At 35.6% G+C, this 14,655-nt stretch overlaps 1 non-coding gene across 1 annotated transcript; it reads left to right on the plus strand.

The window, feature by feature from the left end:
* The first annotated feature begins 7,560 nt into the window (after positions 1-7,560).
* Positions 7,561-7,667, plus strand: LOC111912767 (small nucleolar RNA R71). Its single transcript, XR_002857314.1, has one exon. It is a non-coding gene; the product is annotated as a small nucleolar RNA R71 (small nucleolar RNA).
* The last annotated feature ends 6,988 nt before the right edge of the window (positions 7,668-14,655 follow it).

A 14,655-nucleotide genomic window follows, 5' to 3' on the forward strand; every position in this document is an offset into this window, starting at 1 on the left:
AAGCTTTAGTAAATCATGACGAATAGTCTCATCATTCTTTGTGGTGGACCTGACCAGTGTACACTGTAGTGTACCCGATCCCCTAATCCTTCACTTGACTCACATATACATGTGAATAATGAATTAGTCTTAATTTTCCAAAGATGAAAATTCTCATTCATCATACTATACAAGTCGCATGATTCCAAGTTTCTATCCAACTGAAACTTGGATGATGAGAATCTTTCCTTATTTGGTAAATTATGACACTTCCACAAATGAAAGAATCAAATCCATTTTTCCAATATTGCTATCAATGGAACCATATAAACAATATTTTTCACAAATGCCATTGTAAGGATATTTAAAATAAATAAAATTAAAATTTTCTTTTATTTTAAATCTTGCGGAAAAATTTATCCTTACAATACAAATACATATGAAAATTATGTTATTATGCATTCCTAAGCAACCTGTCACAACTCTTAAGCAACAGCTTAAAATTTTGATCACCGAACCATGCGATCGAAATCCATCTTCGCGATCAGAATCAGCATATACTTCCTTTAAGCTTCCTCTCTTTCTTTGATTCTTAAAACATCAACATGTGATTTTGTCACATCATGTAATAAGAATCCCAAATAGGAACTTAATAGAGTTAGTGGATTTTACCCGAAGTAGAGTCAAACTTTTTTGACTTTACCATCCTTATGATCTTTCAGGTAAATAGACAGCTTTGCAACCAATGCCCCTTCGTTTGGCAACAGAAACATATGGACTCTTTGGGAATGGTCCACGAGTCTATCTCATACTTAGCCTTTCTCTTTACCATTTGGTCAACCGAGTTGACTATGGCTGATCCCTTTCCATTGGGAAGAGAAAGCTTTTCTGGATTTCCAATGTTACCATTGTCAATGTCCATGAAAGTTTGGGAAGTCGATCTTCCATTCAAATTTGCTTCACAAGTGCTCAAAATCATTGCTGACTCAACAGCACAAAGCAAATAGGTAAGATCATTAAGGGTCAAGTCATGGTCTGTCACATAGTAGTCCCAAAAGAACTCACTATGTGACTTAGAAAGTGATTGAACATCCAACTTTCTCAAGACTTTGACACCCAACTCTCCCGGCTTGTCAATATGTGACTTCATATCCAAGATGTGATCACACATAGATCTTTCTTGCCAATAGGGCTTGAGTGACCTTGAACTTGTGGGCTAGGGAGAATAATTGGAGGGGTGGAGGAAGTAAAATTCCATTAGATTTGGGAAGATCATAGACGTCTAAACTAGACATCTACAATGGGAGATATTCATGTTAGTTGATTTTAAGTCCTTAATATAACACCCAATATGAAATATTAAGGCTAGGACCCAACACAATATTTTATAAATTGGAAGAGGGATTTCGTAATCCAAGCTATAAGATATTTGAAGGTAGGTGGATGACGATTCACCAATTTCCACCATGAAAAACGAAATAATTTATTAGGTTTTAATTGGATTTGAAACTCCTAGATCTTTTGAGATTCATTGAAATTTTCAATGGCATGTTTCAATCTCGATTGTGCCCTTTCAAATTTTGTGACTGGGATGCCGAGGATCACAAAACAAGGTGTGAATAACCATGCAAATTGACTTGGTACCCTTAATATTTCTCACCTAATCGATGTGCCGGTTATCCACACGTGCTCCACCGATCTATGATAAACATTAAGTCACCCTTTGCCACTCTTACTAGTCCATGTTAGTGTGCCGGTTACCCACACATGCTCCACCAACGACTTCGTAAGGTACAAAGTGTAATTTAATGGGTTAGCACCAAATTCACATTTTCCTAAGTAAATAAGATTGAGAATTTAATAAGTGTTTAGTTACTTAGTATTTATCATTATACTTTTAATGAATGGAGAATTATAGTCCTGTCAAACCCGTTCGGCTAACGACCCTCCACCAGTCAAGGAAGCGGTGGGTGAGAGTGGACACTCATTAAACTGCCATTTTATAGGCAGTAACCTTATACCCCCCGCTTATATACCGGCTTCGTGAATGAGGCCTACTCAAGGTAAAATTGACTTTGTTCTTATATATATATATATATATATATATATATATATATATATATATATATATATATATAAGTATTAACTATTAATATTATAATAGTATAAGGGTAGAATTTTAACTTTTAAAACTCTAAGGGCTAACTTGGAACTAAAGTATTCATGAAGGAAAACTTTACAAATTCCAAAACTTGAGGACAAATTTTGAGCAATTCAAAAACTTATGGTTTCCATAACATATGAGTTTTAAAGTGGTTTAATGGAAAAACTCTTCAAGTTCCATAACTTATAGACAAGTTATGGAAGACTTTAAAAGCATTTAAAAAATGTGAATCTTCATTTTTCATAACTTATGGAAATTTTATGAGTTTTAAAATTCATAAATGTGACTTTTCATGTAACTTGAGGACAACTTACAAAAACACATATTATGAACAACTTCTAGATTAATTTAGATTGAAAATAACTATCACATAATTTTTTCTATTAATCTAAACTAACTCATAAACAAAACAATTCATATTAACAATTTTCAAGAAATTAGCTAATCACATAAATTAACATAAAACTTAAAACTTTGACAATTATCCTTTATTTGGATGAGAATAAACATTACCATAGTACCAAAACAAATTTTATGAACAAAAACACTTTGTGGTAATGATTCTAATCCAAAATAGGCCAAAAAAAACTCGAAGATATGCTGTCAAGGGGTCCAACTTGTCGAGTGCATGAACTAAATCGACGAGTTGGATGAATTTGTTCATGGACTCGTTGAGCCCATCACTGGACTCGTCGAGTCTGTTGTCCAAACAGCAAAAAATTCGATTTTTTCAGTTTTTTTTTTCAGCAACTTGCATCAAGTGTAATTGAAAACAACCCATGGCTCTGATACCACTATAGGGTTTTGGCATAATACAACATCCTATGGTGGACATACAACCCTAAATACCTTGGATCTATGTTTTCACTAATTATACATGCAAATGGTTAGCATAACATACCTTTTGATGGAACTTGAAGTCTTGGTGTATTTGGCCTTAAAGAGCTTAGCCCCAATAGTTTGGAAGCCTCAAATGGAATCACAACACACCATGGACAAAGGATGAATTTGAGAGAGAATTCCATGCACACAAAAGACACCATGAACTCCAAGAAGATACAAGTGGTGATTTTGGGCAATGAAGTATCTATTTACATGTGGGATTTCTAGGGTCATGGATATAACCCAAATCCATACCCATATGATCCATGGTTCATGTGGCCCAACTCTTTATGTATCCATACATAAACTTGGTCCAACATGGATCATAAGCCCAATACATATAAATATAACTAATTATCATAATTAGTCCCCATAGATTTAATTAGTCTCTTTTGACCACTAAATTAATTCCAAATTAATTCTTGATCAATACTAGTTAAAACATATGATTTCATATTAATATATTATGACTTATAATATATTAATAAACCATAAATAACCTTCTCTCAAAAGTCCATCCTAACAAATTGTCCTGATGATATGCAACCCAAATGGACCATGCTACTCTCGGGTCCAATACATACCAATAATAGTTATGGGCTTAGACACCTAATCGAACATGAATATGCCGCCAAAACCAAAGGAAAGAGCATTTCAGATGATCCTTGACGAAGCAAATGGCAACGCGAGGAATCAAGGATGAGGACTTCATATCCGAAGATCGAGTTATGCAGTAGCCATAATATCGTATGATGTAGTCTGATAGAGGCATAGTCTAGGGTGAACTTGAAAACCTATGTAATCATTTCAAGGAATAATATAATACCTTCATTTTGATATTTGATGTGTTAAGTTTGTTGGATTAGTGTCTAAGCCTGTAACCATAATTGGTAAGTACTTGACCCGATTGTGCATGATCCTTTTGGGTTGCCTTCACCAAAGCAACTTGACTGGAGAAATAATAGAGAAAGAGGTTATTATGATTTATTAATATGTTATAAGAATAATATATTAAAGGAGAAATCATATTTGTTTAATTAATATTGGTCAATCATTAATTAAGAATTAATTTTGTGATCAAATGCAATTAATTAAACTAGAGGGCCTGAATTGTAATTATGTGATAGTTACAAAATAGTGCAATGGTTATCCTTGTTAAAGGATGAGCGAATTCAAGGATAAGGATATCCTTGAAATCGTCCAAGGTTCAAGAGATAAGGGTTTTCAAGGCTTATCTTGTGGTTGCTTGGTGGGCAAGTAACTGGATAAGGATAAGGACTGAAACCCTAATCCCAACCCTATATAAAGACCCCTAAGGCCTTAGGATTTCATCCACTTGATCCCTATAGCATCTAAGGATGAATTTCTACCTCTCTCTTCTCTCTCTATATCTTCTCCAATTGCTTGTGGTGTTTGTGAGCCATTAGAGGCATTACATTTGTGGTGCTTGCTTTCAAGACTTAGGGTTTGAAGATTTAAGTTGTTATTACAATATAACAACAAGAGGTATGTAATCTAACCTTCTTGGTTAATTTCAAAAATAGCAATTGATGTGTGCAAACTCATTTAGTTTTAAACCTACTTTTAATTATCAAATAACACACAAAAGGCAGTGAACCTATCATTTGTTATTACAATATAACAAAATCGGGTTTTTCTATGAAATTTCCATCATGGATAATCTTAGAAGCATGCTTTTAATACAAAAGAAGAAGAAATTTGTTACCTTTTGTGATGAAACTTGAGAAATTTGAAGAACAATGGAAGAACACTTGAATGCTTGAGAGAAAAGGTTGGAGAGAGGCGCACGGCGAGTGTGTTGTGAAAAAGAAACTGATTCATTAGGGTTAAAACCCTAGTTACCGGTTGTAAAAGTAATTCTTATTATTTTTTTTTCTGTGAATAATACCGACTTGTCGAGTCATGGTCAGACTCGGCGAGTCTGGTCGCGATGCCATTTTTTCCTGAAATCTATATGGACTCGTCGAGTCATGGTCAGACCCGACGAGTTTCTTCCAAACAATTCAAAATTTTTAAAATTTTGTCATTTATTTTAAAATCATTTCACCCCACACTTAGTCCATGCACACTCTCAAGCAGACATGTCCGACGAATTGGAAGATTAAAATTCTAAAAACGAAAAAAAAATCCAAACAAAACTTAAAAGGTAAAAGAAAGCAAACTCTAAATAACGGGTTGCCTCCCGCCAAGTGCTTCTTTTTAAGGAGTCGTTAGCTGGACTCCTTCCCATCTACGTCTCGTCATCTTCCAGTATCGGGAATGCACGCCTAATCTTTTGTAGTTTGTACTTTGTCTTGTAAGCGTGAATTTTCTTTTTATAAGCCCTTTTTAATTCATCTCTCTTCTTTTTCACAGCATCATCCTCAGCTGCTTGGGCTTCCCTTTTTCTCTTCTTCTTCTTCACCCCATTCTTTTTCACCTTCTCTTGCACCTCCTTTTCTTTAAACTTAATTACTTCGTATTTTGTGAAAGTTTGTGCTCTAGGTTTGGTAATGAATGGTTGATCAGCTTCCACCTTCCTTTCCTTTGCCTCCTCCTCTTTTTCTGTGCTCACCCCATCTTCAAGTGGGATTGCATCAAGACATGCTACATTGGTGTGTGGAACTTCCGTTTCCATTTCTCCTCCTGCTGTTTGTTCTTCTAAAGAATCATGAAAAATATCCAAATTCAGAATATGCAGAGAACTAGCAACAAGCAGATCTAAATCGTCCAAGTTGTTATCAAATTCGATTGGACTCGTCGAGTCCAGTAAAGTGACTCGGCGAGTCATATCGTATTCCACCATTTCTTGGGTGTTTTCTGAGTCGGCTCCTTCCAGTAGCTTTTCTAACTCTTCCAAGTCCTTGTTAACATCTCCATCCTCTCCAGAATGTAGCAGAAACTTGCTTGGATCTTCTTTTTGCAAAAGTGCAAGTTCGTTTTGTAATATCTCGTCATCCAAATGGATAAGTGACATCTTTTCTTGTCTTTCCTCTTCTTGCTTGGCTTCTGGTATAGCTTTAAATATTACGGACTCGTCACCCACCCTCAACATTAATGTAGACTCACATACATCAATTAAAGCACAAGCAGTGTTTAAAAATGACCTCCCCAAAATAATTGGAATTTCGGGGTCTTCTTCCATATCAACAACCATGAAGTCTACCGGAAATATAAACTTGTCGACTTTAATAAGGAGATCCTCACAAATGCCTTGTGGATGAATTATTGTCTTGTCTGCCGAATGGATCTTCATATTTACCGGTCTTGGCTCCAGTAAATTCAACCTCTTAAAGAAAGAGAAAGGCATCAGATTGATGCTTGCTCCCGAGTCGGTCAATGCTTGAGTGACAACTTCATTACCAAACTGGCACGGAATTATAATATTCCCCAGATCGCCCTTCTTTTCGGGTAGCTCACTCAATAGTATCTCCGCGACTTCAGCCAAATCTTTCCTAGCAGCAAAAAGACAATTTAGCAAGTTGAAGTATTTGGGTGTCTGGAGCATCGTTTCCACAAATGGCACATTAACTTGTAGGGCTTTAACATGCCTCATGAAGGATCTATATGATTCAACTTTTTCCGCAGGCATGGCTTTGATTGGGTATGGCAGAGGAGGATTATATGGCTTTAAAGGACTGATAGTTTTGTCATTTACGCTTGGACTCGTCGAGTCCAATGGAGCGACTCGGCGAGTTGGATCGGGTTTTTCTGGAGCCGCTTCTTCTACCTTTTCCGCCTTCCTCTTGGAGATTCTCAGTGCATCTGTGAATAGTTCTTCCTTGTTGGAGGTTATTGCACTAACATTCTCCATTCTTGGATTGGGTTCGGTGTTACTTGGAAGTTGACCCGATCTTCTGTCATTCACTTGATGCGAAAGCTGTCCCAGCTGTTTCTCAATGTTGAGAATGGATGCCTGCTGATTCCTTAGCATATTTCTGGTCTCGTGTATTGCAGCATCGTGATCACTGTGTCTTTTTTCGGATGCGGCTATGAATCTAGTGAATAATTCTTCTAAATCGGGTTTCTTTTCTACCGATTCTTCCTTTTGATATAGTCCCCTCTACTTCTGCTTGTATTTTTCCTCCTTAGCCTTCTTATACTCTTCGTATGGGAGCGAATCCTTCTTAGGTTTTCGCCAATTTTCGTCGTATCGATCGCCACTTGAATAGAAGACTTGAGCTTTCTTATTTCCATTCTCATCCAAATCACAATCCTTTGTGAGATGGAGCCCTCTACAATTTTCACATCCCACCCTAATAGCATGGATTGTTTGATCCATTTTTGTCATTCTTCTATCAAGACTATCAAGCTTAGCTATCACCGCCGCCATGCTATCATTTGTCGAGTTCACTACTCCCCGACTTACTTCGTTTCTTGGATTGTGGTATTCTCTAGAGTGCTTAGAGAATTCTTCGATTAACTCCTTAATTACCGGGGGCGCCTTCTTCGTGAGCGGGCCTTGGGAATCGAGCAATTGCCTTGTCGTTACATTGACTCCATCATAGAAAATGGAGACCTCTTGTTGGCTATTAAGGTCATGGTGTGGGCAATTTCTAAGCAAGCTCTTGTACCTTTCCCAAGCTTCATAAAGAGATTCTCCGGGTTGTTGCTCGAAGTTGGCAATGGCTTTCTTTAGCTTGACTATTTTGGAAGGCGGGAAAAAATGATCTATGAATTCTTCTTTCATTTTGCCCATGTGGTGACCGATCCGGGAGGAAGTGACTTTGGCCAGTCTTTTTCAGCCCCTTTAAACGTGACTGGAAGCATGCGAAGAAGTTGGGTCTCGCGTGGAACATTCGGTACATTGAAGTAGTCGGCCACATCATTTACTTCGTCCAAGTGCTTGTAGGCGTCTTCGTGATCCTTCCCGTAAAAAGGAATTTCCTTGAGTTGAGCGAGAATATGGCCTTTTAGTTCGAAAGTAGTGATCATGGGAATTGCGGGCTGCACAAGTCCCGGCTCGGTGTCATCGCGCATCCTCTTCTTCCATTCCCCCATGGGGATTTCATCTATATTAGCCATAGTGATAGCTAAATCGTCTTCCAATCCGGAGTCGTGCTCGTATGTGGGTTATTCTTCTTCCTCGGTCTCGTACTCGATATCTTCTTGAATTGGGTCTTCAATTGTCAACGAGGCACCGGATGCTCCTGTTTTGCTACTCCTCTTCTTGCTGAAAACGGACTTTAAGGTTTTGAGTGGTGAGTTCTTTGAAGAAGTGGATTCTCCAACGGTTTTGCCTTTGCTCCTTCTTAGTGCGGATTCCGGGTCTTCAAAAGGAGGGACCAGAGGTGTATCAGATCCTCGGGTCATGAAACAACTGTAAACAAAACAAAAAACGCATAAAAAGAACAAAAAATGAAATAAAAATTAAAGCTAAAATAGCGATGTACTCGCCGAGTCTGCCCGAATGCACTCGGCGAGTTCAAGGGAAAACCCAAAAAAATTTAATGCTAATTCTAAAAACAGAATTTTATTGAAACTAATTCTACTTACTGAATTACTTTTTAAATAACTTTGTGCAAGATAAATCTCACACAAAGGATTGATTAAACTAGAATTTAATGCTAATTTTAGACCTGTTCTACTTACTGAATCACTTAGTTTTAAACCTACTTTTAATTATCAAATAACACACAAAAGGCAGTGAACCTATCAATTGTGGTATAGTTAAATAAGCAGGGTATCGATCATAGGGAACGGAAAATTAAAACTAAAAACTAATTTTATCTAAGTTAATTAATAAGTAGGGGTTTTATCTAGTTTTACAAGACTAGAAACTTACTAACTATTACTTACTTAAAAACTAGAAAACAAAATACTAACTAGATTCAATAAATGGAAGGGAACTTTTGTTTAGTTCAACTTAGTGGATTCTATGGTTGATTTCAAGGTAATGGTGCAATGGATTAATTCTTTCGTTGGTTACCGATTCAAGTGATTAGATTCGCATTCATTACACTAATCCTTAGCAAATAAACTAACTTAAACAGTTGCCAGTTGTCTAATTTAATAAAATTTACTAGATTAATTATTCGGGTTAAGTTAGACTTGCAATAGTTAACTAATTTATTCTCTTAATTAACTTCTTGTTTGATGGTCATCTCACAAGCTTGCACATGAATTTACTCAATTTTCTTATTAATTCTAGTTTCATATTCATTAATCCTAGACATATGGCATAGTGATCACATAGCATATGAGGTTAATAATCAATAGATGTTCATGCTAATCAATTATCTTCCTATCAACAGAAAATTAATTATTATTCACACACAAGGTTCTTTAGCAAGCTAAAATAACAAAAATTCACCAACTTTAGAATTAATCCTACCAATCAATCAAACCATATTGTCAACTTTGTATCCCCAAACAAAAGTTTAAAGGTTTTAGCTCATAATTGAACTAGATAACAGCAAACAAACAGAAACAAATTGTTTAACTATAATGATAAACGAAAGATTAAGTAGAATGATGAAATTTTCCTCAATTCTCCTTTGGGATTGAATTCTAGCTTATGACTTCGTCTTCTAGGGTTTTTCTGACTTCTTAATTGCAGCAAGGCTCTTCTGAATCATCCCAGAATTCCCTCTATCGTTCTGTGAAGTTATCTTTATATATACGAATCGAATCGTCGAGTCAAGTGGCGACTCGTCGAGTCCATCTCACATTCCACGTATTGTGATAACTCTCTGGGATCCCGAGTCTTTATCTTCTCGATTCTTCGATAGGACTCTCCGAGTAGTCGGCCCTACTCGCCGAGTAGGGGCTTTTTCAATGTTTTTCTTCTTTGTTCCATTCTCGAACTTCTAACTGTTTCTCCCGCTTCCTTTCGCTTCCGAGCTTCATTTTTGGACTGAAAACATAATTCAAACACTTTTAAGTACCTTTTGTCCATAAAATACAATAATTTAGCTAATAAATGAATACAAATGTATACTTAATATGAACTAATTATGCACATATCAACAATCATCTTTAGGGTTTTATTATGTGTTCATAATGTTGTGTATCTAATAGTGAAAACATAGATCCAATGCTAGGGTTGCATGTACACATAGGATTGTTTGTATAAAACCCATCAGTGGTATCAGAGCCAATGGTTATTTTGTTTTCAATTGTATGAACTTGACATATTAGGGTTTATTGCCAATAAACCCTAGGAGGCTAGGGTTTTTCGAGATTAGGGTTTGCAAACCCTAATTTGCAAGAGTTTGAATAAGGTCTTCAAATCCTTTCCTTTAACCCTTAAATTTTGAAATCTAGGGTTTGTTTCAATCCCTTGATTTTCGAAATTTGCCTCCTCCCCAAGATAAGATCCTAAATTTTAGGGATTTGGATTATCCCATATCTTGTAATTATTTTCTAATTGTTATATATGGTAATTATAGATTTTGCATTATCCTAACCATAATTTCGAAATCTAGAGAGATAATTAAAGGGTTAGGATATCTTAAATGTATAAATGGTAATTATCCTCATGATTTAGATAATTCCCTATGATTTAATAATTAAATTAATAGTCTAATTCAAGATAATTATTAAATCAAGAGTTTTAATATTTAAAATTTTAATTTACATGTCATAAATTTGAAATTTTTTTTAAGAGAAATTAAAACTAAATTGTTTTGAAAAGTTTCAAAACTTGCCCTCAAGTTTTGGAATATAAATTTTGATTAAAAGTTTAATTTTGATGCATATTTAAATTCTAAACCCTAATGTTTTGAAATGTTTCAAAACTTGCCCTCAAGTTTTGGAATTTAAAAGTTGATTAAAAAGTTTAATTTAGGAATGTTAAATTCTAAAACCCTAGTATTGTTTTGAAAAGTTCAAATCACACCCTTATGGTTTTATTAATTAATTAAGGTGTATAATTAAAGGAAGTTTAATAAATCCATAAAAGTTTTGGTTTACAATTAAAAGTATAATTGTTATATTTGACCACCTAGTATTTTAAAAATGTAAAACACACCCTATACTATATATAACATTAAAAGTCTAACATTATATATATGTATAAGTAAAAGTCAGTCTTACCGTTAGTAGGCCTCATTCACGAAGCTGGTCTATAAGGGGCGTTTAAGGAAATTGCCTATAAAATGGCGATTGAATGGGTATCCACTCTTACCCACCGCACTCTTGACTAGTGGAGGGTCGTTAGCCGAACGGGTAGGATAGGACAAAAACCTTCCATTATAAGTATAATGAATGTTTTACAAATTCCCAATCTTAGTTACTTAGGCTAAAGTGAATTGACGCAATTCCATGAAATTACACTTTGTACCCTTGCGAAGACGTTAGTGGAGCGTGTGTGGTTTACCGGCACACTAAATGGTTCTAAGCAAAGGTAGCAAAGGGTGACTCAATGTTTGTCATAGTTCGGTGGAGCGTGTGTGGTTTACCGGCACATCGAATAGATGACTGTAGCTTGTGGGGGCACCATGTAAGTTTGCATGGTTATTCACACCCGCTTTGTGATCCTCGGCATCCCAGTCACAAACTAGAGGGGCATATCGAGATTTAAACATGCCATTGAAATGTTCAATGAATCTCAAAGAATCTAGGAGTTTTTATAAATTTAAAACTTAAATTTCTTTTTCGTTTTTCATGGTGGAAAATTAGTGAATCGTCATTCACTTACCTTCAAATATTCTGCAACTAGATTACGACATCCCTTTTCTAGGTTGTGGTGTATTGTGTTGGGTCCTAGCCTTAATGTCTCATTTGGGTGTTTCATTAAGGATTCAATCAACTAACTTGAAATTTGTCTCGTTTTGTAGATGTCTGACTCTAACCATGGTCTTCCCAGATTCCAAGGAAAAGGTGTTCCTACTGAAAGTGATAGCTTGTTCCAAAGTGAAGAATCAATGTGGACTAGCTTGATCTCACTCCCTCGTCCTCCTCCCGTTGTTCTTCCCGACCCACAATATCAAAGATTTGAAAGGTTCAAGATCACCGAGACCCTATTGGCAATGCAACATGAAGATGGTAAACCCATGTGTGATCACGTCCTAGGGATGAAATCACACATTGATAGGTTGATCATGTTGGGTGCGTCTTTCCCCAATAAGGTGGCTGTGGACTGGGTTCTCCAGTCACTCCCTGAATCATATGATAAGTTCATAAGAGAGTATCATATTATGGACATTGACGCGACCCTCATTGACTTAACTTACATGCTCATTGCTGCTGAATTAGAAATGATTTGGCGAAGTAATGGAGCATATTTGTCTAGTCAATCAACCAACCATGCTTCCGTGGACGCTCTAGGAGAGGCCACATGTTTCTACTGCCAAGGGAAAGGGAAATGGATACAAAGCTGCCCAAAGGAACTGAAGAGTCTAAGAGATGGAAGAGTAAAGAAGTATGGCTCTACTTTAGGTACAAAATCCACTATCTAACTCCATCAAATTTCTATTCTTTATACATGATGTGATAAGATTACATTTGCATGTTTTGCAGGATCAAAGAAAAGAAAGGAAGGTTGATGGAACAACAAGATGAGTCTGATCACAAAGAAATGGATTACGATCGCATGAATTCGAAGATCAGATTTTGAGATAAGGAAGTTATGATAGATTTGTTAGGAGTATTTGAATACATAGTTTTTCATTTGAATTATGCGTTGTAAGGACATGTTTTCCGCTGCTTTAATGAATAAAATAAATTTTGGATTTTATCTTATTTTATCCTTGCAATGGCATATATGAAAAATTGATGTTTGCGTACATCTAATATTAACAAAATGGATTTGATTCTTAATTAGGTTACTTGTGGAAGTGTCAAAAGTTTACCAAATAGGGTGAGTTTCTCATCGCCCGAGTTTCAAGTGGATAGGAACTTGGAGTCGTGCAACAAGTATTGCATGATGAATGAAAACTATCACATTTGGGAAATTTAGACTAGCCTTTAACAAAGTGTCGAGTGAAGGACTATGAGATCAAGTACACAAAGTTGTGTGTTGATCTAGTCCACCACAAGAGTGATAAAGACATTCGTCATGATTTACTAAAGTTTAGTAAATATGGTTACACTTATAAAATTAAGTATAATTGACTAAAAGAGTTTCAATCAATAGCAGAACGAATAAGAAGAATCAAGTAGACAGAAAGATAAAAGTTTCTCTGTTCTAAGAAGAAGAGAGAGTACCTTTTATTGTGTTTTATGATATGACTTAATGATTAAGAACCATATGTCAATTGATCCTCTAAGTGATTCTTAGTACAATTTGTATGTCTAAGAAGAGGAGACAAGATTTGTGAAAAATGGTTAAATCAAGAAGTCAATCATGCTTCGTTCCAATGTCAAGTCTTAGAGTTATACTCCAAGATTGTGAATTAGGTGATAAGTCTTAAGAAGGTTTATAACTTTCAACAAATGTGGAACTTGGAAAAGGTTTTCTTGTTCTCGCACATTTGAAATTGGTAAGTTGTGATGTCTTGGATAAGACAAAGACCAACTAGGACCAATTATGTGAAAAGTTTTGTCTTGATAAAGGCTGCACTAACTCTTGAATATTTGTTTGTCAAGAAATGTTTCTTAATAAGGGAATCTTATATGTCAAGGAGTCAGTGGGAGTCTCAATTTTCTTGAAAGGTTTCAAGAACAAATCAAGAATAAACCTTATCGGTCAACACTAGCACACGACTTGAGGTTCACAACCTATCGTGTTGACATTGTTTTGTTTCTATGCTATTCCAAATAGAGTTAATTATACATGTGAGTTCTACGAGTTCTCAATGGATTAGATAGGGGCAAGGCACCTTGTTCAATGGAAAGTACATTGAAAGGAAGGAGTGAGCTGCTAAATAACTTGGAAGCAATGGTGGGACCCTTGATGGCAAGAAATTAAGAAAAGCAAGTTCTATCCATAAGAGTTTGGATTTGTCACTAACATTATCTTGTGATTATAGTTATGACAAATTCACATGGATGAGAATGAATAAACAACAAAATCTAAGTGTCATAAGTTTTCTTCCATTCATAACAATGATTGTAAGGAAACGCTTTCACTAAGAGAGATTTTGAAGATAACATTATATGATTTGGGTTTCTCAAATTCAACTTTGATTACGGCATACCTCTTCATAGTTCAAATTGTGGGAAATGGCAAATAGGTCTGAACATCTTAGACTTATTGATATGAGTCCTAGAATCGTTTAGACATATACATATGAGCTGTCCAAGGAAAAGTGTATGAATTTGAGAAGCTTAGATAAAGTCTTATCAAAGCATCTAGTATTAGAAATATGAACTTAAGAAATTGTTTTCTAGAAGTTCAGCTGATTTCTGAATACATGTCGAAGCTAGTGGGAGCATAAGCATTATGCTGGTAAAGAAATAATCATCATGAAAGTGGGAGCATGATTATGGTAAGTATTGCAAGTTAGCAATATTAATTATAGAAAAATAAGTGTTGTACTTTTCAATGTCGTAAAGGTTGAAAAGTTGTTTTGCTATAATTAAGGGAGAGAATATTGTACTTCGTTTCATAATCTAAAGCTTAGATTGAGAAATTTTTATAAATTTAGTCAAAAGGTACATAGTGAGTTCTTAAATTTTGATTATGATTACGGTATCCCTCTTCATAGTTCTAATTGTAAGAACGTGACACATAAAATGTTATGGTA

Source organism: Lactuca sativa, chromosome 9 (assembly GCF_002870075.4).
Source record: "Lactuca sativa cultivar Salinas chromosome 9, Lsat_Salinas_v11, whole genome shotgun sequence".
In the NCBI taxonomy this organism is placed as follows: domain Eukaryota; kingdom Viridiplantae; phylum Streptophyta; class Magnoliopsida; order Asterales; family Asteraceae; genus Lactuca; species Lactuca sativa.